This window comes from Balaenoptera physalus (genome assembly GCF_965194825.1).
Source record: "Balaenoptera physalus genome assembly, chromosome: 5".
Lineage (NCBI taxonomy): Eukaryota > Metazoa > Chordata > Mammalia > Artiodactyla > Balaenopteridae > Balaenoptera > Balaenoptera physalus.
In genome coordinates this window covers 143,301,592-143,328,955 of record NC_138884.1, presented here as the reverse complement: position 1 = coordinate 143,328,955, position 27,364 = coordinate 143,301,592, and the positions used below count along the sequence as shown (strand labels likewise).

General features: G+C 34.4%; 1 long non-coding RNA gene across 1 annotated transcript; it reads right to left on the bottom strand.

The window, feature by feature from the left end:
• Positions 1 to 570: 570 nt before the first annotated feature.
• Positions 571 to 21,816, bottom strand: LOC309661023. Its single transcript, XR_014263803.1, has 2 exons — positions 5,729 to 21,816; positions 571 to 5,596 (listed from the first exon to the last, which is right to left on the bottom strand). It is a non-coding gene; the product is annotated as an uncharacterized lncRNA (long non-coding RNA).
• Between the last annotated feature and the right edge of the window lie 5,548 nt (positions 21,817 to 27,364).

The window sequence follows — 27,364 nt, the reverse complement described above, 5'->3', positions numbered from 1 at the left end:
AAGAAGTTCACTAAGGAAATGAAGAATTCAAATCAAAGTTTGCTACTGTTAGGCTTTGGTGTGCTGCAGAGGAAATCTGATAACAGACAAAAATGGTAACAGAAACATATTTTACAAATATTTTACTTAACATATTTAAATATACGTTATAGAGCAAATTGTCTTAATACTTTTGAATATACACCATTTTCATAAAGGATAAGAGCTATTTTTGCAAAATGACATTTCAAGGAAGCATACTGTTTGAACTGGTCTGTTTAGTTCTAGCAAAAGGAAGTCTCCAGCTGATCCCTTTGATTTCCCTAGCTGGTTTGTTTGATTACCCTCATATGGATAATGCAAAAACCATATGGGGGGGGAATTTTCTCCTTTTGTATTTGCAACTAAAACCTGCTGGGATATTTAGATCTTACAGCTTATAAGCAAACAAGGGGGAAAGTCATAGAATTTTTATTTCAGGGCAAGGAATGAACTTTGTAAAACTCAAAATGAAAATAACAGCTTTTAGGGAATGCATAAGATAATTTTACTCAAAGATATTTGGCTTCTCTTGTTTGATTCTTGTGTTAGTTTGGATTCTTTGTTAGTTGGTGTATAAAAAATATCATTTCTCATCCTTCATTTGATAGTATTTCTTCAGAAGACTAATGCAACTTTGTAAAACAGATGCTTGGTTTTGAATACATTTATTATATCCCATGTGAACAATGATAAAAGAAATGGCAATATAGTAGTCCATGGTCAGATAGCTGTTATGCATTCATTCATATATTAATTTGCAAATTTTATTGCATGCCTAATATGTACAAAGAACTGTTTCTTGTTTCAGGGATTCTGTGATGAACAAGACAGAAATATCACTTGTTATCATGGGTCTGTGGGAAACAAAGTACTTTTGTTGCAGAATGTAAGTTCCTGTACCCAATGCAGAGTGAGGCCAAACAAACCAAAACATTTAACTTTGGAGCAGAGAAAGGTTTGTTGCAGGGCCAAGCAAGGAGAATGGGCTGTTCATGCTCAGAAGACCCAAACTCCCTGATGGTTTTCAGGGAAGAGTTTTTATAGGCAAAATTTGGGGGGAGGTCTGCAGAGTGTATGACCTTCCTCTGATTGGTTGGTGGTGCAGTAACAGGTGACTGAGTTTCCCAGAGTCTCAATGATCAGTCTTCTGGTTCCAACCAGTCTGGGGTCCCTGTGCTTGTGTTCAGCCTGAAGTTACCATCCTCCACCTGGGTAGGGGCCTTAGTTTCTCTAGAAGAACTCAGAAGTATATTGTAATGAATATCCCTTGAGGAGGAACCAGGATCCTGCCCATCACTGCACTATTGTTTCTGGACTGCTCCTCTTTTTTCTGCATCCCCTCCCTTCCCTTATTAGTAACTGTTTGAATCTGCCCTTTGGAACTCAGGAAAGGTCTAGGAGGCTGAAGCCTTTTTCCTACAAACAAGAAACAGGGAACACAGAAAGGTTTTTGTAAGGGGGAGAGCCCCCCATGGTCTTGCTCAGTTTTAATACCACTTTTCTTTGATACTCTTCAATCTTGAGAGGAACAGTTATTGGACAAGAGAATAACCTTTTGGATATAGAAGTTAATCATAAATGAGATGGCAGAGAAATATGTTCCAGATGAAGAACAGATAAAAACCCACAAGAACAACTAAGTGAAGTGGAGATAGACAATCTACCTGAAAAAGAATTGAGTAATAATAGTAAAGATGATCCAAAATCTTGGAAAAAGAATGGATCCACAGACCAAAAAGATAGAAGAAATGTTTAACAATGAACTAGAAGTTTTAAAGAACAAACAAACAGAGACGAACAACAGCAGAATCAGTAGCAGAATAAATGAGGCAGAAGAATGAATAAGTGAGCTGGAAGACAGAGTGGTAGAAATCAGCACCAAAGAACAGAATAAAGAAAAAAGAATGAAAAGAAATCAGGACAGTCACAGAGACCTCTGGGACAACATTAAACACAGCAATGTTCACATTATAGGGGTCCCAGGAGGAACAGAGACAGATAAAGGGCCTGAGAAAATATTTGAAGAGATTATAGCCAAAAACTTCCCTAACATAAGAAAGGAAACACTCACTCAAGTCCAGGAAATGCAAAGTCTCATACAAGATAAAACCAAGGAGGAACATGATGAGATACATATTAATCAAACTGACAACAATTAAATTCAAAGAAAAAATATTAAAAGCAACAAGGGAAAAGAAACAAATAACATACAAGGGAATCCCTATAAGGTTATTAGCAGATTTTTTAGCAGAAACTCTGAAGGCCAGAAGGGAGTGGCATGATATTTTTAAAGTGATGAAAGGGAAAAACGTACAACAAGATTCCTCTACCCAGCAAGGCTCTCATTCAGATTTGATGGAGAAATCAAAAGCTTTACAGACAAGCAAAAGCTAAGAGAATTTAGCACCACCAAACAAGCTGTACAACACATCCTAAAGGAACTTCTCTAGGTGGAAAAGAAAAGGCCACAACTAGAAACAAGAAAATTATCATTGGTAAAGGCAAACATAAAGTAAAGTTAGAAAATCATCCATACACAAATATGATATCAAAACCAGCAATTGTGAGAAGAGGAGAGTAGAAATACAGGATATTGGTAATGCATTGGAAATTAAAAGACCGGCAACTTAAACAATCTTGTTTATATATATACTGCTGTATCAAAACCTCATGGGAACTGAAAGCCAAAAATCCACAATAGATACACACAAAAAAGAAAAAAGAATCCAAACACAACACTAAAGATAGTCATCAAATCACAAGAGAACAAAAGAGGAAGGGAAGAAAAAAGACCTACAAAAAAAATCCAAATCAATTAACAAAATGGCAATAAGTACATATTGATAATTACCTTAAATGTAAATGGATTAAATGCTCCAGTCAAAAGACATAGACTGGCTGATCCTATACAAAAACAAGACCTGCATATATATTGTCTACAAGAGACCCAGATCAGACCTAGGGACACATACAGACTGAGAGTGATGGAATGGAAAAAGATATTCTATGCAAATGGAAATCAAAAGAAAGCTGGAGTAGCAATACTCATATCAGGTAAAATAGACTTTAAAATAAAAACTGTTACCAGAGACAAGGAAGGACACTACATAATGATCAAGGTATAAATCCAAGAATAAGATATAACAGTTGTAAATATATATGCACCCAACATAAGGACACCTCAATACATAAGGCAAATGCTAACAGCCATAAAAGGGGAAATCGACAGTAACACAATAATAGTGGGGGACTTTAACACCCCAATTATACCAATGGACAGATCATCCAGACAGAAAATAAACAGGGAAACACAAGCATTAAATGACACATTAGATCAGATAGACTTAATTGATATTTATAGAACATTCCATCCAAAAGCAGCAGAATACACTTTCTTCTCAATTGCACATGAAACATTCTCCAGAATAGATCACATCTTGGGCCACAGAGTGAGCCTTGGTAAATTTAAGAAAACTGAACTCATAACAAGCATCTTTTCTGAACACAAAGCTATGAGATTAGAAATCAACTACAAGAAGAAAACTGTAAAAAACAGAAAAACATGGAGGCTAAACAATAATGGCACTAAACAACCAATGGATCACTGAAGAAATCAAAGAGGAAATCAAAAAATACCTAGAGACAAATGACAATGAAAACACAGTGATCCAAAATATATGGGATGCAGCAAAAGAAGTTCTAAGAGGGAAGTGTATGGCAATACAATCCTACCTCAAGAATCAAGAAAAATCTCAAATAAACAACCTAACCTTACACCTGAAGCAACTAGAGAAAGAAGAACAAACAAAACCCTAAGTCAGTAGAAGAAATCATAGAGACCAAGAAACAATAGAAAAGATCAATAAAACTGAAAGCTGGTTCACTGAAAAGATAAAACTGATACATCTTTAGCCATACTCATCAAGAAAAAGAGGGAGAAGTCTCAAATCAATGAAATTAGAAATGAAAAAGGAGAAGTTACAATGGACACCACAGAAATACAAAGGATCATAAGAGACTATGACAAGCAACTGTATGCCAATAAAATGGACAACCTAGAAGAAATGGACAAATTATTAGAAAGGTACAATCTCCCAAAATTGAACCCGGAAGAAATAGAAAAAAATGGACAGGACAATCACAAGTACTGAAATGGAAACTGTGATTAAAAAACTCCCAACAAACAAAAGTCCAGGACCAGATGGCTTCACAAGAGAATCCTCTCAAACATTTTGAGAAGAGTTAACACCTATCCTTTTGAAACTATTCCAAAACATCACAGATGAAGGAACACTCCCAAACTCATTCTACGAGGCCACCATCACCCTGATACCAAAACCAGAGAAAGATACCACAAAAAAAGAAAATTACAGGCCAATATCGCTGATGAACATAGACGCTAAAATACTCAACAAAATACTAGCAAACCGAATCCAAAATACATTAAAAGGATCATACACCATGATCAAGTGGGCTTTATCCCAGGGATGCAAAGATTTTTCAATACAGTAAGTCCCCTACATACAAATGAGTTCCATTCTGAGAGCGCATTCTTAAGTCCAGTTTGTTCGTAAGTCCAACACCCTCCTACACCGTTGGTGGGAATGTAAATTGGTACAACCACTATGGAAAACAGTATGGAGGTTCCTTAAAAAACTAAAAATAGAACTACCATATGATCCAGAAATCCCACTCCGGGGCATATATCTGGAGAAAACCATAATTTGAAAAGATACATGCACCCCAATATTCATTGCAGCACTATTTACAATAGCCAAGACATGGAAGCAACCTAAGTGTCCACCAACAGAGGAATGGATAAAGATGTGGTACATATATACATGGACTATTACTCAGCCATAAAAAAGAATGAAATAATGCCATTTGCAGCAACATGGATGGACCTAGATATTATTATGCTAAGTGAAGTCAGACAGAGAAAGACAAATATCATATGATACCACACATATGTGGAATAGTCTTTTAAAAAGAGATAAAAATAAACTTATTTACAAAAGAGAAACAGAGTCACAGATTTTGAAAACAAACTTATGGTTGCCAAAGGAGAAACACGGGGGTGGTGGTGAGATAAATTAGGAGCTTGGGATTAACATACACACACAAAAATATGTATAAAATAGATAACCAATACAGACCTACTGCATAACACAGGGAACTCTACTCAATATTCTGTAATAACCTATATGGGTAAAGAATCTGAAAAATAATGAATATATGTATATGTATAACTGAATCACTTTGCTGTACACCTGAAACTAAAACAACATTGTAAATTAACCCTACTTCAATAAAATAAAACAAACAAACAAACAAAAAATAGAAAAATAAATAAACTTGGCAGAGGAATTCGGTTTTAGGTGGATTTGGTTTCACTTTTACTATAATTTTAGGTAAAGATAAGTGCTTTAGAGAAAACAGATTAAAAGGAATATGTAATGAATAGATGAATAGTGTTCTGACAATAACTGTTTGTCCAATAGTTCAATTAAATTTTGACACTATTTTGTGTTAGTGCAGTCCCCACAAGTTAAGGACTCAGTCCCACAAGGCTGCCCTCACTTCAGATGCCAGTCTCAAGTCCCGGGTCACCTGCACTTCTGACCAACTAGCTATAAATGAGGAATTTTCACAACCCTCTCCTTAGGTTCAATAATTTGCTAGAATGACTCACAGAACTTAGGAAAACACTAAACTTCTGTTTACTAGCTTATTATAAAGGATACAACTCAGGACCCCCAAGTGGAGGTGATTCATAGGGCAAGGTATGGGAGGGTGTGGGCAGTTTGCCCAGAGCCTCCATGCTTTCTCCAGGTCTCTGCCTTTTCTGCACACTCAATAGGTTCACCCACGTTGAAACTCTCTGAACCCTGATGTTTAGGAGCTTTTATGGAGGTGTTTCATTACGTTGGCATGACTGGTTGAATTCAATTGCCAATAGCCAGTGATTTAATCTCTATTCCCTCACCCCTCCTGGTCAGTTGGGGTTGAGGATGAAAGTTCCACCTCTGGAATCATGGCTTAGTCTTTCTGGACACCAGCCCTGAGACTGAAGCTATCTAGGGGCTCCCATCATCTCTGTAGCAACCAAAGATAGCCATCATTCAGAGCCCTCATGAGCTTTATGAGCTCTGTGCCAGAAAGTGGGGACAAAGACCAAATATTTATTTTTTTATTATACCACAATAGGCCAGAAGATTCAATTTTTCATAGGGTGACCAGGAAAGTTCTTTCTCTTTCAAGATTATGTTTGAGTAGATACTGGAATAAAGTGAAGGAGTAAGATACGTGAAAACCTTCACGAAATGTCTTTAAATACATGAGACAAGGGCAGCATAGACATGTCTAGAGGAAAGACTAAGTGAAGGGAAGAGTGGGAAGAGTTGAGTTCATAGAATCATTAAGAACGTGGCACAAGTTCAGCTTTATGGATGAGAGCCGGTGACCACAAACTTTTTAAGCAAAAGAATGGCTTGTTTAGGATGACATTTTGAAGAAGTCACTCAGGCTGCTCTGTAGAAATGGATTGTGGAGGGGCACAAGGGTAGAAGCTGTGAAATCATTCTTTTTCTTTTTATTAAACTTATGGACACATAGATTTGGCATTTTGCGGGACTTGAATAATGGAAACAAAACTTTTAGCTGAAATGATAGTTCCTCTGGGAAGTCTGCCCTGAATTATTATGCAGAGTTAAGTGCTTTCTTCTCTGGGTCCATAGAACATCATTTTCAAAGATTTACTAAAATAGAACCTACTGCATTTTAAGGTTATTTGATTATATGTCTACAACCACCATTAGTAGATTATAAGCCCCTGGAGAACTGATTCTGAGTTTGTACATCTTTCTGCCTGGTGGTTACTATACTGTAGGTAATCAATAAATTTTATTGAATGTGTGAATGCACCCAAGTTCTTAAATATGTTTCTTTTGAGACTTAAATATCCAGCCTTACTGCTTGTTTTATTATGATATTTTTTTGCATAAGGAAAGCATCTTTTAAAAATATTTTAAATCTATTTCATTTAGTGCACATATTGAAATGTATATCATTATATTCACGAGACAACTTACACAGTAACAACTTCTTTTCCTGTATGGTGCATTCCAGCAATTTTATGACCTTTATAGCCAAGTTTCCTTTCCTTATGGCTTTAATACAACATATTGTAGCATGCTGAAATGAAATCTTTATTTTACACCATATGGTAGTCTTCCAGTAGCAGTCAGCAGCTAGTAAAAATTTGAGGAGGAAAAAAAGTAACATATTCCATTCCGCATAGTATTATGCTGTTAAGCACTTGCTGAGAGATAAACAAACTTAAATAAGAGATCTAGCATAGTCAATAGAGAGTGCAGAAAACAAATATTATTTTGTACTTGTGTTTTATAATTCCATAAAACTAGAAGGTTTTTTAATACTAAAACATGCAGTACTGTTTAACCTTTTAGAAAAGTAGTAAAAACAAAAAAATGTTGTACTAAGTGATAACATGAAAAAGGTGATTATAAACTGCAACAGTCATGTCCCAATTGCTCATGTAAATATTTGTTTATACACATATCCAATTGTAACTCATTTCAATCTTCTCCATTGATACTTCTCATCTGTTTCTAAATAACTAAAACAAGAAGAAAAAAAACATCTACACATTACTTTTAAATTAATTATACACATACTTTTAAATTAGTTAGGTATTTTCCTAACATGTATATTTGTAATACTTATGAATATGGTTTTATACCTGAAGGTCAAATTAGAAGCAATACCTATTTTAAGACACTGTTAATTTGTAAAATAAACAAAAGAAGATTTGCAACAAACTAAATTTTACTTTTTAAAGACAAGACTGATGTAACACTTTCAGTGTCCCTAACACTCATAATTCTATTTTTTTCTTTTTCAAAATCAATAATAGTGTACAAATAGAATGGCTGTGATGAATTTTTAATAATCTGAGTAAAAAATAATCTGAGAATATATTTTCAAAGAAGCATTTAAAATATTATTGAATCAGGATGTTTATACAAAAGAGAATTCTTGAATTAGACCAGTTTTGATTCTTATTACTATAGTTAAATAGCAGGTATAGTTTCTGTAGTTTATGTAATTTCTGTAACATCCTGAGTTTGGAACAAAACAGCCTTTAAGTATGTAAGTATTTTTAAATTACAACGATCAAGTCAGAATGGAAACTATCACTAAAAAAGGAAATTTAGAGCATCAGATCTATTTACATAAATGCCTCTCGCTAGTTTTTAACTCATTTAACTTACTGTTAAATGCAGGAGTAACACTCTTCTTCCAGGCACCAGAATACACCTGGGTGATAAATTTTACATTTTCCTATAGCTTCGAGTAAGTAAATGTCACTGTGTGCTTTTGAAATACATAATCACTACTGGTCAGTTATCACATTCATTTGATGTTATATTAAATTAAACAGAAAACAGTGGATCTATTCTATTTGATTGTTTTTAGCAGAGAAACCTTTAGGTAGAATTATAAATTAAGCTATTGCTTTCTTTAGAAGGACATTCATTTCTTGAGGCTTATCGACATTGGTCTAATTTAGATTTAATGCAATGGGGTCACTGAAGTTGAAATCACATGGTTTGTTTTTGCATCTTGTTCTGCAGGGGTTTACCTCCTGAGATTAAGAAGTCAATGCTTCTACTAGGTATTTCAGTTTATACTCTCCCTTGAGTCCACGAGAGCTTATACATTTCTACTTAGTGAAGCCTGCTGAGAGGGCCAGAGTAGTTACTTCTACTTCAAAGTAATCATAAGTATCCCTCTGAAGCAGTTCTTCCCTAGGGCACAATTAGGATGGTTCTTCCCCTTTGCACAGAACTGCTTTTAATCACTTTGAAGTGACGGTAATTATTTCTCTGTGACCATTGTTGGGCCTGGATGCACAGAGGTTACTAGCAGTGCCTCAGTATTCTCTCTTCAAACCCATGTTAAATACTGAATGAGATCATGTTCTCTATTCCAGTGGTGGGGGATTGGCCTCCGGGGCAACAAAGGGATAAAGTTGACTCAGGATGTATAATTCTCTTAATCTTATGTGAGGCTCAGCAAAATCACCAAAACAAAACAAAACAAACCAAAAACAAAAACCCACCTAAATAATCCACCAACCTCACTTTCTGAAAAAGTAAAGCCTGTTAATAAACAAACAAAAATGATTTCCTTTTAATGTCAAGTTTTAGTACAAAATGTTTTTTATATTGGCCTAGAAAATTATTTTTAATACATAGAAGTGAAGTTCTATCTTAAATGTAACTAACAGGGCAAAATAACTATGAAATGCTTTTATGCCCTTAAAAATACTGTTCAAAAATTCCTTCCACAATTTCCCTTGGAATTTTACTTACATACTGGTATGCAGTCATGCATGAAACTGTCCTTTGGTTTAATAAATGGAGTGCACAACATAAGTCACATATATGATGGTTTGTACAGCAAGAGACAACTTGTTTTATTTATTTTTGTATGTATAAAGAATAAAAATCTGTCTATATCAACAATTTAAAGGTTTCACTGATGTTTTGTTTACTCTAATATTTTATAATAGAGTTACACTTTTGGTTATACTAGAAAATATACAGACTCAGCTAAAATGAGACTTTAGAATTTCAAAAGTTTACAATTTATAATTAAGTTTGTGTAGCAATCTTCAGTGTCTTTCATAAAATTTGCCTTGTTCTCATTCCGTCAACACTGTTAAGGAAGCATCTTGAAATTAGGCCAACAACATCCACTACATTACTAAATCCAGCGGTCAACTTGAAGCCCTCATCTTACTTGATTTAACAGTGCTTGACAGAGTTGATAATTTTGGCTCCTTTGAAATACTTTTTTCCAGATTAAAAAATACCATGAATAACCTGGAGTTTTCCCAACCCTCATGGTTGTCCTTAATTTTCTTTGATTCCTTTTCATTTCCCTAATCCCTTAACAACTGGAGTGCCCTCTGGATTCCTTCCTTGATTCTTATTCTGGAGTAATAAGCTATCCCAAAATTCAGTGACTTAAAACAATATTTATTATTGCGCAGGAATCTATATGTCCTCTGAGTGGTTCTGCTGACCTAGGACGGGCTCTGTTGGTTTTACTGCTTATTCATACACATGTGTTCAGCTGGTGTGTTGTCTGATGTACGGTTGGTCAGAATAGCCTCACTCACATTTCTGGAGGCTGGCTGGCTAGTGGGCCAGGATAATAGAAGTGACCAAGCCACATGATTCTCCACATCCAGCAGGCTAGCCTGGGCTTGTTCATGTGACACTGGCAAACTTCAGAAAGAGAAATCAGAAGCACATGAGGTTTTGTAGAGGCCTGGCTTGACATTCCCATTGCAATCTATTGGCCAAAGCATGTCACAAGGAAGGCCTAGATTCAAAGGGGTTTGAGTAGATGCTACCTCTTGATGGAAGAAACTAAGGAGTCACACTGGAAAGGGAATGAATTGAAGGAGAGTAAAGAATTGGGGATACATTGATAAATAATATTCTTATCTGTTTGTTTTTATTTCCTCAGTGATCTTACCCAGTTGTAGAAATGGTTTTAAATACCATCCACATGCTGATAACCTCCAAATTTATATCCGTAACTAGTACGTCTCCCTGAAACCTCAGACTTATATAACCAATTTCTTATTTGATATTTTTAATTGGATGCCAAATAATCTTCTTGCTCAACCTACCAACCTGCTTCTGCAAAATTCTTTCACAACTCAGGTGTTGACATCTTCATACTTCAGTTTACTAGGCCAAAAAACTCAAAGTAATGCTAAAACCCTCTTTTTTTCCCCTCCATACCTCACATCCAATCCATCAATATACTTCCTCTCTATCTGTAAAGTTTTAGGGAGAAAAAATGTTTTCTTTTCCCATCTTAGGTTCTTGCCTGGGGCTCTATACCAAAAGACAGTTTAACAAGATAAAGACAATGAGAAGTTTATTAACATGTATATCTCATATATAAATGGAAGAAACTCAGGGATGAGTAACTCAAGAGGTGGCTTAGAACTCAGGCTTATAAAGAATCCTTAACAACAACAAAAAATATATTTGTAAAGAAACAACATTTTAGACTTCTAAGCTCTGCAAGCTGAGAAGGTAAATATGTGGGGAAAACTGATGTTTGTTACATCAGTTCCTCTGGTGCCACCTCTGGGTTGATAAGGGTCTAAAGTTGTCTCTGGTGGTTAACTTTTGTTCTTCCTTATAGAGAGGAGAGAAGGGAAACCTTTGTAAATTTATGTCCTACTTTTAGGAAAATAGGGGGAAGGTAGTAAGCTATTCTTTCTTATAGCTGCTCTCAATTACCTTCAGCTGAAAATAACCCTTATGGGAAAGTGGCATATTGGGGTGGCAAATTCCCCTATGCTACAAAAGCATGTCCTGTATCTGACAACTTGTCACCAACTTTACTACCTTGACATCCAAACTGCCATTATCTCCCAACTGTATTATTACAATACCTTCTGTTTTCCTACGTCTGCCCTAGTTCTCCTAAAATCTCTTCTCCCTCAGCAGCCAGAGTAATTCTATTAAAACTTAAATCAATTTTACAAGTATTCTACTCAAAACCTTTCTGTAGCTCTCTGACTCTTTCAGTGTAAAAGCCAATATCATTCCAATGAGTCCTTCCCTACGTCTTGTTTGATTCTTCACATGTTGTGTTATGTCTGATTGAAGTAATCATACCTGACCCACTAAGTTCACACTTGCTCCTCAGTTTATCTGAATTTAAAGAAAATATTCTATTCTTTTAGTAGATTTATTTTGGTTAGTTTACAATGTTGGGAAGTAAATTCACTTCATCCAAGACCTAAAAAAGTATCTTCAGTGTTGTTTATATTACAACTTCCACAAATTAATCAAAATACTCAGGCGTAGAAGACCTGATTAAAAACAAGAGATAAAACAATCAAAAGAAACAGACTCACAGGAGATCCATATAAGGGACTTATCAGCTATGAACATTACAGTAATAATGCTTAATAATCAATGAAATAGAAGGCGAGATTTGGAAAATTTCCAGAGAAATAGAAACTTTAAAATAACTACAAGGAAAGACTAGTACTGAAAACACAAGAGCTAAATTATCAAACTCAGTAGCTATTTTTGAAAACAAGGAAGACTGAGAGGTGGGTCAGAATACACAGACTGAAGTAGGGAAGATAAAATGTATAATGCAACAGAATATACTAAAAGCCATATGGCAGATAATAAAAAAGTTATATGTATGGATTGCCAGCACGCGAGAGAAGTAATACTATCTGAAGAGATAATGGTTGATATTTTTTCTAAAACTAATGAAAGGCACCAAACCACAGATTCAAGAAATCTGATAAATGCCAACAGGAAAAATAAAAGAAAGCAACGAACACCTAGGCACATCGTAGTATCATTGTTGAAAACCAATAACTAAGTGCTATAAGCCATCTGAAAGAAAGACCATTGTTTTTAAATGAGCAACAAGACACAGAGCTGGCAACAGCAACAATAAGCAAGGAAGAACAGAAAATAAGGAAATGATATTTTCAAATTGCTGAAAAAAATTGTCAACGTAGAAGTCTATATCCAATAATAATAACCTTAAAAAATAACAGTGAATAAATGCTATTCACAAAAAAAAGAAAGAAAGACTATTAGTTAGCTACATACCAGTACTAAAGGAAATCTAAAGAGTGTTCTTTAGGGAAAAGGAAATATAAGAGGGTCCTAATAATCCAGGAGAAACATTTATCAAAACTATCACAAGAAAAAAAATCTAAACCGTTAGATAGTCACATGTACATACATATGTGCATATATGCATGTATGTCCGCAAACACACATGACATTATAAGAAACAAAACCTACAGAATATCACTAACATACATGCAGGAATTCTACTCAAAATATCTGCAAACACATTGAAGTGATATATAAAAATAAAAATATATTACAAACTCTCTGGGCTTATTCTAGAAATACAATATTAGTGTAACAATGTAATTTGCCACTTTAATGAATGAAGGAATAAAAAGGCATATGTTTACCTCAATATACAAAGAGAAAGCAGCGAATACAATTCAATATCAATTCATCTTGAAAGAACCTCACACTTCTCAAGAAATGGAAATCAAATGGAAATATTATTTTTAAAGTTTAGTTTTCTATAAAAAAAAACTATAGATCATATCAAGGTACCCTACTTGATAGTAAAATATTGAAATAGTTTCTTCTGAAAGAATGCCTGCCATCATCACTTCTGTGCAGCTTGTTACAGAGACGTAGTCCATTGCAATACAGTAATATTAACAACAATAACAAAATGTATAAAAAGTGGATTTGTAGCCACATCATGGTATACCTAGAAAACTCCAAAAGAATCTACAGGTAAATTGCTAAAATTAATAAGCAACTATTAACAATTTCACAACACACAAGAGCACTATATAAATAAACACATAAACACACACAAGCAAGATATAGTATAATATACATTTCTACAAAATATATAATTTACCATAGCTTCAGAATACTAGGGCATGTCATCTTGCTCTATCATTGAGAAGCTGTTTTTTGTATTTACTTTTCTGAGTATGTCACCACTAAAATCATATACATTCTAAAATCCACTGAATATGTTTGCTTTTCCTTGTCACTATGCTGCTGTGCCCCAGTGATTATGCAGAGGCTTTATTCAATAATGCGCTTTTCTTTTTCTATGTATGATATGGGCAATGTAAGTTATACTGCCTGTGAAGAAAAACAGAGAGAAAAGCCAATATACCCTGGTAAGAGTTACTATAAAATAAAGACATGTTGATTTTCCTTTGTTCTTTGTTTCAAGAGCAAATTCACTGAACTCATCAGGTTACCATTGCTTTTTCTGTCAAGTCCCTTGTTCCTTCCAGTGACGTACACAGTCTGGCTCCTTCATGTTGCTGTTATGTATTTGAGGTGACAAAAATTACACCAGCTGGGGAAACTAATTTGTATAGTATTGTATTTTATTAATGCTTGATTAATAATATTTTCTTCATCCACCTTTGGTTTGGATGGACCTTCAGTAATGAAGACCCATAGAGTTTGTTGTAAATATTGTATTATTCTTTTTTAAAAAAAATAAATTTATTTATTTTTGGCTGTGTTGGGTCTTTGTTGCTGCGCGCGGGCTTTCTCTAGTTGCGGCGAGCGGGGGCTATGCTTCGTTCCAGTGTGCAGGCTTCTCATTGCGGTGGCTTCTCTTGTTGTGGAGCATGGGCTCTAGGTGTGTGGGCTTCAGTAGTTGTGGCACACGGGCTTCAGTAGTTGCGGCTCGTGGGCTCTAGAGCACAGGCTCAGTAGTTGTGCACGGGCTTAGCTGCTTTGCGGCATGTGGGATCTTCCCGGACCAGGGCTCGAACCCGTGTCCTCTGCATTGGCAGGTGGATTCTTAACCACTGCACCACCAGGAAAGCCCTCTATTATTCTTTGAAGATATATTTCTTGAGGGACTCTGTGTTCTCTAGCAGGTCCAGATAGTAACTGTGGACTATACTAAAGAAATCTTCACACAGTATATATAATAAGATGTGGCTTATAGTCAAGGGCCAAAAAATGCCTCGGAAGGTAAAATTGATTTATAATTTCAATGGAAGTTATAAGTCCTTATCTATATGTGTCCTTTTTATGCTACATATTAATAATTACTATTAAGATCAAGTTATTTTATGGCAGCCTTCTCATTTCAAATATTTCCTCTTTAGGCAGAGTTATGATAACCTTTACCAATAGTGTATTATTTCAAACCACATACATTCATAAAACATTTATGAGAAGATAACAAAAAGTTCACTCCTTTTACTCCACTTCAAATATGCCTAGCTATTTAATTTAAATAGCCTATTTACATAATCGTGTCCATATTTTACCACTAGTGGTCATGCAGATAATTTTTAAAATTGAGGAGACGAAAGGACCTCAAGAAGTTTTCTATTCATTTCCCAGTTTTCTGTCAGTATTATATCTAAATCAGAGAACAGGAAATCAAAACTTCAGTCTTTACTTCTTTACTTCTCCGAAGGGGAAGAAATGATACAACTTCAAGTAGCCATGTATTTTAATACCTTTTACTGATGCTTCCAAAAATGTCTTTTAGTTTTAGTAATTCTAAATTCCTCCTTCTTCAATATAAGTGTGTGACTTTTAATTTTTCAAGCTTTGGACAGGGAAGGGTAGATGGGAGACATATACTCAGTGCCATGGTCAAAAGAGGAAAAAACAGTGAGGGAAAGAGAGACAGAGAGAGACAGGGGAAAGGGGGAAGGCTTTTCTTTGTATCGTTTTACATAAATAATTTTAAATGTATCACTCCTCTTCTTTCTGGCTCTTCTTTTAAACTACTGAGATTTCACTCAATTAAACATTCTTTTCTGACCTTAACTACCTAATTCCAGTACACCACAAGCAAAGATTTTTTTTTTTTAACAGTAGAAATAAACTCATCACTGCAGAAAATTGGATGCAGATTCCATATACAAACTGATAGGTTGCATCTTCATTTTCGGTTTTAAAGTGTATACACATGTTATCATAATGTCTTGACTATGAAAGCAAGCTTCGTACCCCCATTTTTTCCCCAGAGTTGCCAATGTGAGCAATACAGAAACTATTGACCTTCATCTTTCTTATGGTAGTGTTGCCAGTATATCAGCAATTTTCTATTACTAGATACAGCAGCTGACTCTGTACTGGGTAGGTGCTTTTTCTCTGACACATAAACAACTTTCTGGAGCCTTTTAAGGACTAGAATATATTAACATATGTGTGTTGCTGAACTGTTTGGGCTCTGTCACTTTAACCCTCCTTCTGTACTTGAAACAAAGTGTCCTACACCTCTGATTTTCCCATGTGTTGAATTTAGCTCACAGACTTTTATCACAAGCTCTATTTTCAACCATCACAGCACAGTTCAGCAGATTGGAACTCAGTAGGACATTTCTCCAGAACATTTTTTTTTATTGAATGCAAAGTTATATGCTCAAATTACTCCAATTTTTAATTGTTATTGGACAGATAGAATCTGTCTTAAGTGTGTGTCCTCACTCTTACCCAGGTTTACAGAAATTATCCCTCCTAAACAAAGATGAAACAGATTTCAGTTTAATATTTACACGTTTGCTTGTTTAATAACTGCAGAAGTGTTAAAGCAATAGTGATAACTAGTTATTTAGTTGAAAATTCTATATCTTTTTACATTTTAACAGACCTAATGAAGACAATTCCTTTAAAAAATGAAGCTAATTTTAGACTACTCTAGGAGGTAATTATGCACTCTTATGATTCTCTATTTTATGTTATTGTTTCTATCTCCATGATTAGACTGTAAAGACAATGACAATGGAAGTATTTTGTATGCTTAAGTTCTCCTGCAGTTTCCAAAATTGTGCTTGTTCATATTTTCATATTAGAAATTTAATAAATACTGACTGATTCACTTATTGAATAATGTAGCTTACCTGTCTTAGAGGATGGTGGACGATTTCTGTGTTTTATGTTTTTTGTTTTGTTTTTAAGTCAAATTTACTATTGCCAGCAAATCACATGGTTAAGTCATCATGAATCCCACCCATGCACTGAGCTAGCCTTATCTAAGATAATATTAGGGAGAGTATAAGGTTAAAATATGTTTGTCAGGTTAAATTTGAATTAGATGTAAATTAAGTGAATTTGAGATGTATAAATCAACACCTACAAATGCCTATTCATTGCAGAAAATGTCACCCATGGTAAGACAGATGGAAGATATTTGAGTATGACCTTGGATAACTGACAACCTTTACATTCAAAATATCAGAATCTTATAATAGTCATACTTATATATAGAAAGTTCTGAAAAAAAATGAAATTAACAAATCACTATGTTAAATAATTCTGAATATAATTTTAAACTCACCATCATTCATCTTACTGAAATGGTATTTTTCTTAAATACCTCATTATGTCATAAGAGATCAGGTTGTTTTAAAAAAAAAGTAATTATGGACAAAAGTGATTGAGCTTCCCTTAAGGCTGTCCTATCTGTCAAAGTAATAAGATGTCTCAATCTATGAGACAGATGGTATTTTAGTTTGAACATAATCCAACTTTGAATGGTAGATCAAAGGGAAAAGAACATTTACAAAGTTTTTAATTGAAAAACTGCTTCATTTTTTGAGGTCTATGATGGCTTGTTGAATAGCTATTAAAAGAAAATAAGTATTTCTTTACTACTCACAACGTTTCTGACACTATGCGTGTGGGTTTTCCCCTCACATTAAGCAACTTTCATACTAACTATCCTGAGTTAGTGCAGACCCCATAGGTTAAGGGCTCAATCCCCCAAGACTGCCCTCTACTTCAGACTCAAGCACAATTAGTGGGTCCTAGGCTTGCCCACACTTCTGTGTAATTTGGCTACAAATCAAGGATTCCCAAGACCCTCTCCTCAAATTCAATAATTTTCTATAACAGCTCAAAGAACTCAGGGAAAGCCTTTATTTACTATAATTTGTTTTTATAAAGAATACAAATCTGGAATAGCCACATAGAAGAGATACATAGAGTGAGTTTTGAGGAAAGGGTACAGATTTTCCATGCCATTTCTGGGCATACCATCCTCTCAGAACCTTGATGTGTTCACCAACTCAAAATCTCTCCAAATCCCATTATTTGGGAGTTTTACAGAGGCTTCATTAGGTAAGAATAATTGACAAAAATCTCCATTGACCAAAGGAGATTAAGTCAACCTCTAGCACCCCTTCTTTCCCAGAGGTTGAAGGTGGACCTGAAAATTCTAACCCTGTAATCATTCCTTGGTTTTTCTGACATCCAACCCGAATCCTCCAAGAGTCACCTCATTAGCATAAACTCAGATATGGTTGAAAGGAACTCATAATGAATAACAAAAGACCTGTCATTCAGTAAATTCCAAAAGTTTTAGTAGCTCTGTACCAGGAATTGGGGAAAGATTTTTTTTTAATGTGTAAATATACTTCTTTTTATTATGATGTCACCATATTACAGTTATATAGCAAGATTTTTACTCCTGACTTTTATAACTGTATATTTAATAGTTATAATAATTATATACACATATGAAATCATAGTTATAACAACTAGGTATTCAAACATTTAGGTAAAACTCAGGTTTTATGTTCAAATTTTCCCTCTCACATTGGGCATTTTAATCATGAAATACTAATTATAATCATATCTAATAGCTGTGGTACTAACAAGTTTTAAGAAGCCTCTGAAGTTACCCAGAAAGAATTGAAAATTATATAATTGATATCTCTTTTCTTTAAAATCACATAAATCAATCTCTTGATTGGCCTAGAAGGGAGCCTCAATGTCTCAACATTTCTACACCTTGGTAATTCAGTGTAATGGACTTTATTTGTATTACACAAATGACAATATTCACCTATCTTTGAGACTTCAGATAAGTCATTTAAAAATCAGACCTCACTGTAACACATTATTTTGGAATGAAAATTTGATGATGTGAAAGGAAGCCACTGACAAAAGACAACCTATAGAATGGGAAAAATATTTGCAAATGATATGACCGACAGGGGTTAATATCCAAAATATATGAACAGCTCATAGTACTCAATATCAAAAAAAACAAACCAATCAAAAAATGGGCAGAAGACCGGAATAGACATTTTTATAAAGAAGACATTTAGAAGGCTAACAGGCACATGAACAGATGCTCAACATCACTAGTTAGAGAAATGCAAATCACAACAACAATAAGAAAACACCTCACACCTGTCAGAATGGCCATCATGAAAAACTCAACAAATAACAAATGTTGGTGAGGATATGGAGAAAAGGGAACCCTTGAACACTAGTGGGAAAGTAAATTGATACAACCACTATGGAAAACAGTATGGAAGTTCTGCAAAAAACTAAAACTAGAACTGCCATATGATCTAGCGATTCCACTCTTGGGTATATATCTAGAAAAAATAAAAATACTAATTCAAAACTGGTTATTTAGGATTTGTTCTTAATAATCCTGGGTATTAGTTAGGTTGGGCAAAACATCACCTGGGACCTTGGGGCTGTCATGGGTTGAAATGTGTCCTCCAAAATGATATGTTAACATCCTAAATCCTGTACCTCTGAATGTAACTAAATTTGGAAATAGGGTCTTTGCAGATGTAATCAAGTTAAGATGAGGTCATTAGGGTGGGCCTTAATCCACTATAACTGGTTTTCTTGTAAGAAGAGGAGAAGAGCACAGTATGATGACAGAGACACAGATTGGAGAGATGCAGCTGGAAGCCAAGGAATGCCAAGGATTGCTGGCCACAACCAGAAGCTAGGAAGAGGCCAGGGAGGATTCTACCCAGCGTTTCAGAGAGAGCATGGCTCTGTGGACACCTTGATTTTAGACTTCTAGCCTCCAGAACTGTGAAACCATAAATTGTGATATTTCAAGCCACGCAGTTTGTGTTACCTTGTAATAGCAGCCCTAGGAAATTAATACAGGAGCGAAATGCATTGGCATCATTAACTTCAAATCAAAGACATGATCAGCTTAAACTGCCTGGAAACAATAAAAGCCTGGGCCTAAGTTTCTCAAATTATCTACCAAATTAACTTTCAAGAATAAACTGAGGTAGTGTATAGGTTTATTCTTATGCTAACGGATAGAAAGAGAGGTGAAGAGGAGAGCAAAGTGAGTATAAAGAAAAAGATTTATTAATTCTTTTAATGAGTTAAGAAATTAAAGCGATATTAGATAGCTAAACTGTTAAATATTGTACACTTCAGAAGTACATAGTGTCTAAATAACACTTAGTTGAGGAGTTTAATGAGTGTTGGAGTGTAGAAAGATTTCAAAAGGCAAAAAAAAAAAAAAGTGGTCATAAAGTTGTGCAAATTAGTGGAAAACATGAGTACAAGCTAAAGGAACACATTTTGAAGGTAAATGGTATTTTTTTGGCAACGGTGAAAATACTAGTGTATTTCATACATACAAAGATATGTATATTTTTGTGTGATTTATTTTCTCTAAAGAATTAGATCTCTAATGATATATTTAGTCATAAATGACACAGCTGTACACCAAATTTGTTCATTCAGATCCTTAAAAAGAGAGAAAGGAGAGAAACAAATACCATTGGTATATATCCCTGTATATTGCTCTGGGTAAGGACATCTTAAGACAGTATTGTCCAAAAGTATATGTAAAGCCCCTGTCATACTGAGACAGACGCAAGTGCACATGCTCAAAAGCCTGCCTGTTGTGGCTGGAGTCTTTAGAACAGTGTAACCTGATTCTGGTTAATACTGTATCAGTTAACTATTACCACAATTGTGCTGTTCAATGGCATATGACAGTAAGAGTTTATGGCTCTTGTGTCTGAAGTCAGTTAGACATTTGCTAGGCTCTGATGATCTTGGCTGGACTTAATCACATGACTTGGGATCAGTGGTCTGTTGGCTGATCTAGGCTGCCCTCAGATTCTGTTCTACCATCACTCATCTTCTAGCTGGCTAGCCCCATCCTATTATCACAGGGAAGGTGGAGGCACAAGAGTACAAATGGAAACCACACAATGCTTCTTGAAGCCTGGGCTTGGAACTGGCATACCATCATTTTTGCCTCAATCACTTATCTAAGACAAACTGAAAGAGCACCACCAACACAAGCCTTAGGGATAAAAAAATCTACCTTATGTGAGAAACTATGACACAACATGACAAAGGGCAGATAAAGGTGAAGATAAAGAAATGAGGTTATCGCACTCTACCACAAATATCCAATTAACTTCTACAGTTGCCCCTTGGAGTCCCTATCACAACCTTATTTTGTTTCCATGTAATTTATATATGATTTTAGTGATCTAAAATCTGACAATAATTCCTAGATATAACTTAGTAAATTGCCAGTTACGTTGTATGAATCAGTTTTATGAGATTGGTTAATATGAATCTTCTCCTGAGAGATAAATTTTACATTTGGATATTGAAAAAAATTAGTTGTCTATTTTTGAAAGGCTGAGGGTAGAAACTATTTTGTAAGCACAAGGTGATCAGTGTGGCCCTGGGAGGCCCTTGGGGTTGGTCAGCTGGTCTCTCAGGCAAGCACAGCCCACTCTACCCAGGCTTTTGAATGACTGGGAAATAAATTTACCCTGATAATTAAATTTCTGGAGCATGATGAAATTTTAAAATTATTTTGACTACAGAATGTTTTACATGAAAAATTTGGCACCATTATGTATTAGTCTTGGCTTTAAAATGACAATCACAAATGAAAAATAAAGAAAATAAGCTATGGCGATCTGCAATTTTAGTGAGTCTACTTTTACCCTTGATCTCTGATTTGATTCATCACTTTTTCCTAGTGTCCTTATCAATGTGTCTTTTCTTAAACTCATGCCTGTTTTTTAATGAGCTATTGCTCATTAGACAGATGTTTCAAAGATAACAGTGACAGTTTTCTAAATAATGTCTGTTAGAAATTCTAACAATTGAAGATTTATTACCACAGGTGGTTTTTTTTTTTTTTTTTTGGTTTCTAAAGAAAAAAGTTTTTATTGAAGTATAGTTGTTGTATAATATATTAGTTTGAACTGTATAGCATAGAGATTCAGTGTCTTTACAGATTATACTCCATTAAAATTATTACATGATAATGTACATAATTCTCTGTACTAAAGAGTATATCCTTATTGCTCATTTATTTTATACATAGTATTTTGCATCTCTTAATCCCATACCCTCCCTTTTTCTTCCCCTCTGGTAGCCACTAGTTTGTTTTCTGTATCTGTGAATCTGTTTCCATTTTACATACACATTCATTTATATTGTTTTTTAGATCCTACCTTTAAGTGATATCATACAGTATTTGTCTTTTTCTGTCTACCTATTGTCCTAAGCACAATATTCTCTAGGTCCATCCACGTTGCTGCAAATGGCAGAATTTCATTCTTTTTTATGGATGAGTAATACTCTACTGTATTTATCTTTTCCATTTGTCTGCTGATGGACACATGGATTGCTTATATATCTTGGCTATCGTAAATAGTGCTGCTATGAACATGGAATGCATGTATCTTTTCGAATTACTGTTTTTGTTTTCTTCCAGTATATACCCAGTGCTGGAATTGTTGGATCATATGGCAGTTCTATTTTTAGTTTTTTGAGGGACCTCCATGCTATTTTCCATGGTGGCTGCATCAATTTACATTCCCACCAACAGTGCACAGGATTCCCTTTTCTCCATATCCTCTCCAGCATTTGTTATTTGTAGACTTTTTGGTGATAGTCATCCTGACAGGTGTGAGGTGATATCTCATTGTTGTTGTGATTTGCATTTTGCTAATACTTAGCAATGTTGAGCATCTTTTCATGTGTCTGTTAGCCATCTGTATGTTTTCTTTGGAGAAATGTCTAGTCAGGTCTTCTGCCTATTTTTTTGATTGGGTTGTTTGCTTCTTTGATATTGAGTTGTATTAGCTGTTCATATATGTTGGATATTAACCCCTGTTGGTCATATCATTTGCAAATATTTCCTCCCATTCAGTAGGCTGTCTTTTTATTTTGTCAGTGGTTTCCTTTGTTTTTCAAAAGATTTTAGGTTTAATTAGGTCCCATTTGTTTATATTTGCTTTTATTTCTTTTGCCTTAGGAGACAGATCTGAAAAAAATATTGCTAGGTTTATGTCAAAGAGTGTTCTGCCTTTGTTCTCTTCTAGGAGTTTTATGGTTTCAGGTCTTACATTTAGGTCTTTAATCCATTTTGAATTTATTTTTGTATATGGTGTGAGGAAATATTCTAGTCTCATTCTTTTACATGCAGCTGTCCAGTTTTCCCAGCAGCACTTATTGTAGAGTGTCTTTTTCACCACTGTATATTCTTGCCTGCTTTGTTATAGATTAAATGACCATAGTTGCATGGGTTTTTTTCTGGGCTTTCTATTCTGTTACATTGATCTATTTGTCTGTTTTTATACCAGCCTCATGCTGTTTTAATTACTGTAGCTTTGTAGTTTAGTCTGAAGTATGGGAGGGTGATACCTCCAGCTCTGTTCTTTCTTCTCAAGATTGCTTTGGCAATATGGGGTCTTTTGTGGTTCCATATGAATTATAGAATTATTTGTTCCAGTTCTGTGAAAAATGTCATGAGTATTTTGATAGAAATTGCATTGAATCTGTTTATTGCTTTGGGTAGTACAGCCATTTTAACAATATTTATTCTTCCGATCCAAGAGCATAGAATATCTTCCCATTTCTTTCTATTATTTTCAATTTCCTTCATCAATGTTTTATAGTTTTCTAGAGTATAGGTCTTTCACCTCCTTGGTTAAGTTTATTCCTAGCTCTTTTATTCATTTTGATGTGATTTTAGATGGGGTTAAAATATTTTTTCTCTTTCTGATAGTTCATTATTAGTGTATAGAAAACCAACAGATTTCTGTACATTAATCTTGTATTCTGCAACATTGCTGAATGTATTTATTACTTCTAATAGCTTTTGGGTGGAGACTTTAGGGTGCTTTATACAGAGTATCATGTCATTTGCAAGTTGTGGCAGTGTTACCTCTTCCCTTCCAATTTGGATTCCTTTCATTTCTTTTTCTTGTTTGATTGCTATGGCTAGGACTTCCAATACAGTGTTAAACAGAAGCAGTGAGAGTGGTCATTCTTGTCTTGTTCCTGAATTTAGCGAGAAGGATTTAACCTTTTAACTGCTGAGTATTATGTTGGCTGTGGGTTTGTCACAATTGGCCTTTATTATGTTGAAATATGTTCCTGCTATACCCACTTTGATGAGAGTTTTTAATCACGAATGAATGTTGAATTTTGTCAAGTGCTTTTCATGCATCTATTGAGATAATCATGTGATTTTTATTATTCATTTTGTTAACGTGGTGTGTCACACTGATTGATTTGTGAATGTTGAACAAACCTTTTGCCCCTGGAATAAATCCAACTGGATCATGGTTTTGGGTCCTTTTTATATATTGTTGGATTCAGTTTGCTAGTATTTTATTGAGGATCTTTGCATGTATATTCAAAGATATTGGCCTGTAATTTTCTGTTTTTGTAGTGTCTCTGTCTCGCTTTGGTATCAGGGTGATGGCACCCTTGTAGAATGAATTCGGGAGTGTTCTGTCCTCTTCAATTTTTTTAGAATAGTTTGAAAAGGGTGGGTATTAGTTCTTCTTTATAATTTGGTAGAATTCCCCTATGAAGCCATCCAGTCCTGGACTTTTGTTTGCTGGGAGTTTTTTTAAATTACAAAGTCAATTTCACTACTAGTGATCAGTCTGTTCAAATTGTCTGTTTCTTCTTGATTCAGTCTTGGCAGATTTTATGTTTCTAGAAATTTGTCCATTTCTTGTAAGTTGTCTAATTTGTTGGCATATAACTGTTCATGGTAGTTTCATGAGTTTTTGTATTCCTGTGATATCAGTTGTTATTTCTCCTCTTTCATTTCTTATTTTGTTTATTTGGGTCCTCTCTCTTTTCCTCTTGGCGAGCTTGGCTAAAGGTTTATCAATTTTGTTTATCCTTTCAAAAATCAGCTCTTCGTTTCATTGATCTCTCTCTCTCTCTCTTTTTCATCTCTATTTATTTCCTCTCTGGTCTTTACTATTTCCTTCCTTCTGCTGACTTTGAGCTTTGTTTTTTCTTCCTTTTCTAATTCATTTATGTGATAGGTTAAGTTGTTTATTAGAGATTTTTCTTGCTTCTTGAGAAAGGCCTGTATCACTATAAACGTCCTTCTTAGAACTGTTTTTGCTGTATCCCATAGATTTTGGAGTGTTGCATTTCCATTTTCCTTTGTCTCAAGGTATCTTCTGATTTCCTCTTTGGTTTATTCATTGACCCATTGGATTTTCAGTAGCATGTTGTTCAGTCTCCGTGTGTTTGGTCTTCTTCCCATCTTTCTTTCTGTAACTGATTTCTAGTTTCATATCACTGTGGTTGGAAAGATGCTTGATGTAATTTCTATCCTCTTAAATTTATTGAGACTTTTTTGTGGCCTAGCATGTGATCTACCACAGGTATTCTTAAGTCCATTTTTTTCTTTAGAAAAAGAAATTTACATATAATATACCACTTTATATTAAATATGGTCAGTTCAGGATTAATTTTTCTGATTATAACATATTTTGATACTGGTAGAACCAGTAATCGATAATGGACATTCAGAAGTAAATAACATTTTTCCTGAATTAAAAAAATGCAAAATGAAGATTAAAAAATATTTTCCCAACCTAAATCCCTTCTACTTCTCCTTAGAATATTCTTTAAAGCATTATTTATTCACTTAATAAAACAATATTTTGAGGTCTCACTATATGCCCTGTACTTCACAGATGGTCAATAAATGGTAGGCACAAACAACTTTCTATGTTCTTTCTTATTCTTTATACAGTTTCAGAAATGACTGACTCACTTTTTTGAACTTGCTGCTTGTGACCTTTGAATTACCTACTTTAATTTTCTCAAAGTTTTCTGCTCTTTTTGTATAAAGCACATAAAAATATTTAGTGGTTCTTCCTCATTACCTCTTCAGTTCATAGTGCAGTGCTTGGAATATAGTGGTTATCCAGTAAAGTTTCAGTTTCTAGTTCAGTATCTCACACATAGTCATTTAACACATGCTTGATAATGAATAAATATAAGAATTTCACAGAAGCAGAAAAAAATTAAACTTATTTACTTAGTTGTGTAAACTTTCTGATTTTAAAGGCTGTACTTCCTCAAAGAAAAAATGAGAACAAAAAACTACACCTTTTCTTGAAATCCACAGCATACTGTGGTTGAGATCAGAGATTTTAGAATCAAAGTGCATAGATTTTTAATAGTGTTTTCTCATTTTATTCATTCACTTCATTAAAAAAATTATTGAGTATGGACTCACTGTATATACTTTTAGGCACTAGGATACACCAATGGAAAAAATAAAAAAAGAAAAAATTATATTTATCTTCCTAAATATTCTATAGGGTAAACAATAATATCTGTCTCATGGGACTTTTTTTTTTTTTGCTAGCATTAAGTTTAATAATATACACATAAGATTAGGTTTATTATTGTTATTATTACTTGGAGATTATGTTCAGTATTTTTATAACATTTTGATAGATCTCACAATACCCCTGAAAGGTAGGCATAATTCTTAAATTTTTATTAATTAGGAAATAGGTTTAAAGAAATTAAAATTTTCATCCAAGGTAATCTGCTATACAGCAGATCTGGAATTTAAAGCCTGACCTTATCTTTTCAAAACTTCCCTATATAACATTCCTCATTGATTGTTCCACATTTTTTTGTCTTGCTGTCTTCTCAGCCATGCTCAGATTGTTTATTTAAAGCTCTGAGAAGATGTGAATGAAAGAAACTTGTTTACTTTTAATAAACTCATTGTTTCCTAAGTCTATTTGTCCTTTTATCCATTGATAACTCCTCACATAATTTAGAGCACTTAAAGGTATCTGTCTACACCAAGTTTTTCACAATGGGGTGCTGAGAGTTTCCACCCAGGCATTCAAAATCCTCCTTCTCCTTCATTTCCTGGAGCACCACCTCATTGGTATTGTCTGTGCTAAGCAATGGAAACAATCTTTTAAAAACCAATTTGCTGCATTTTCCCTAAATGATATTTTATTTTTCCAAATAAATAGCTTAAATATATGTACGAAAAGAGGAAACTGAACTCCTTTTACCAAAGGAGCATGGAAATGAAATAACAAAAATAAAAGTGAATCCATTTTTGATGTTGAATCCATTTTTGATGTTGACTTAAACCCCCCTCCCCTTTTTTTAAGTTGTGGGGTACAAGTGCATCTGGTCTGTGACAATGAAGTTAAGCACTACTACATGACGAGTAGATGAATATAGTAACAGCTTCCTTACTAACAAATGTACACTGATTCCCTGGAAGGATGTAAAATAGTACACACTATTTAGAAATAAGTTTCAGATATACCTCCCTCTTGACATTCTTTTGTGTTTTGCCTGGCATTCCCTCCTTCATCTATATGAGCCATTATCATTTTAAGTCAGAAAATCAGAATCAGAAAAGTACAAAAGACTTACTCTTTCCCCCTCATTCTAAAGCACAGATATTCTAAGTTCCTTCCTGATCATAAACCAAAGAATAGAGGGAATTATACGTCCGTGTGAAAATATCAAACATGAAATTTTTTATCTTTTACTTTATACTTAATAGAATTAACTACCTGATGGCAACAAATACAACAGTTACACATGCAGAGTGACATATTCAATAACCTGCCTTTGTATCTGGAAATCGATTATAT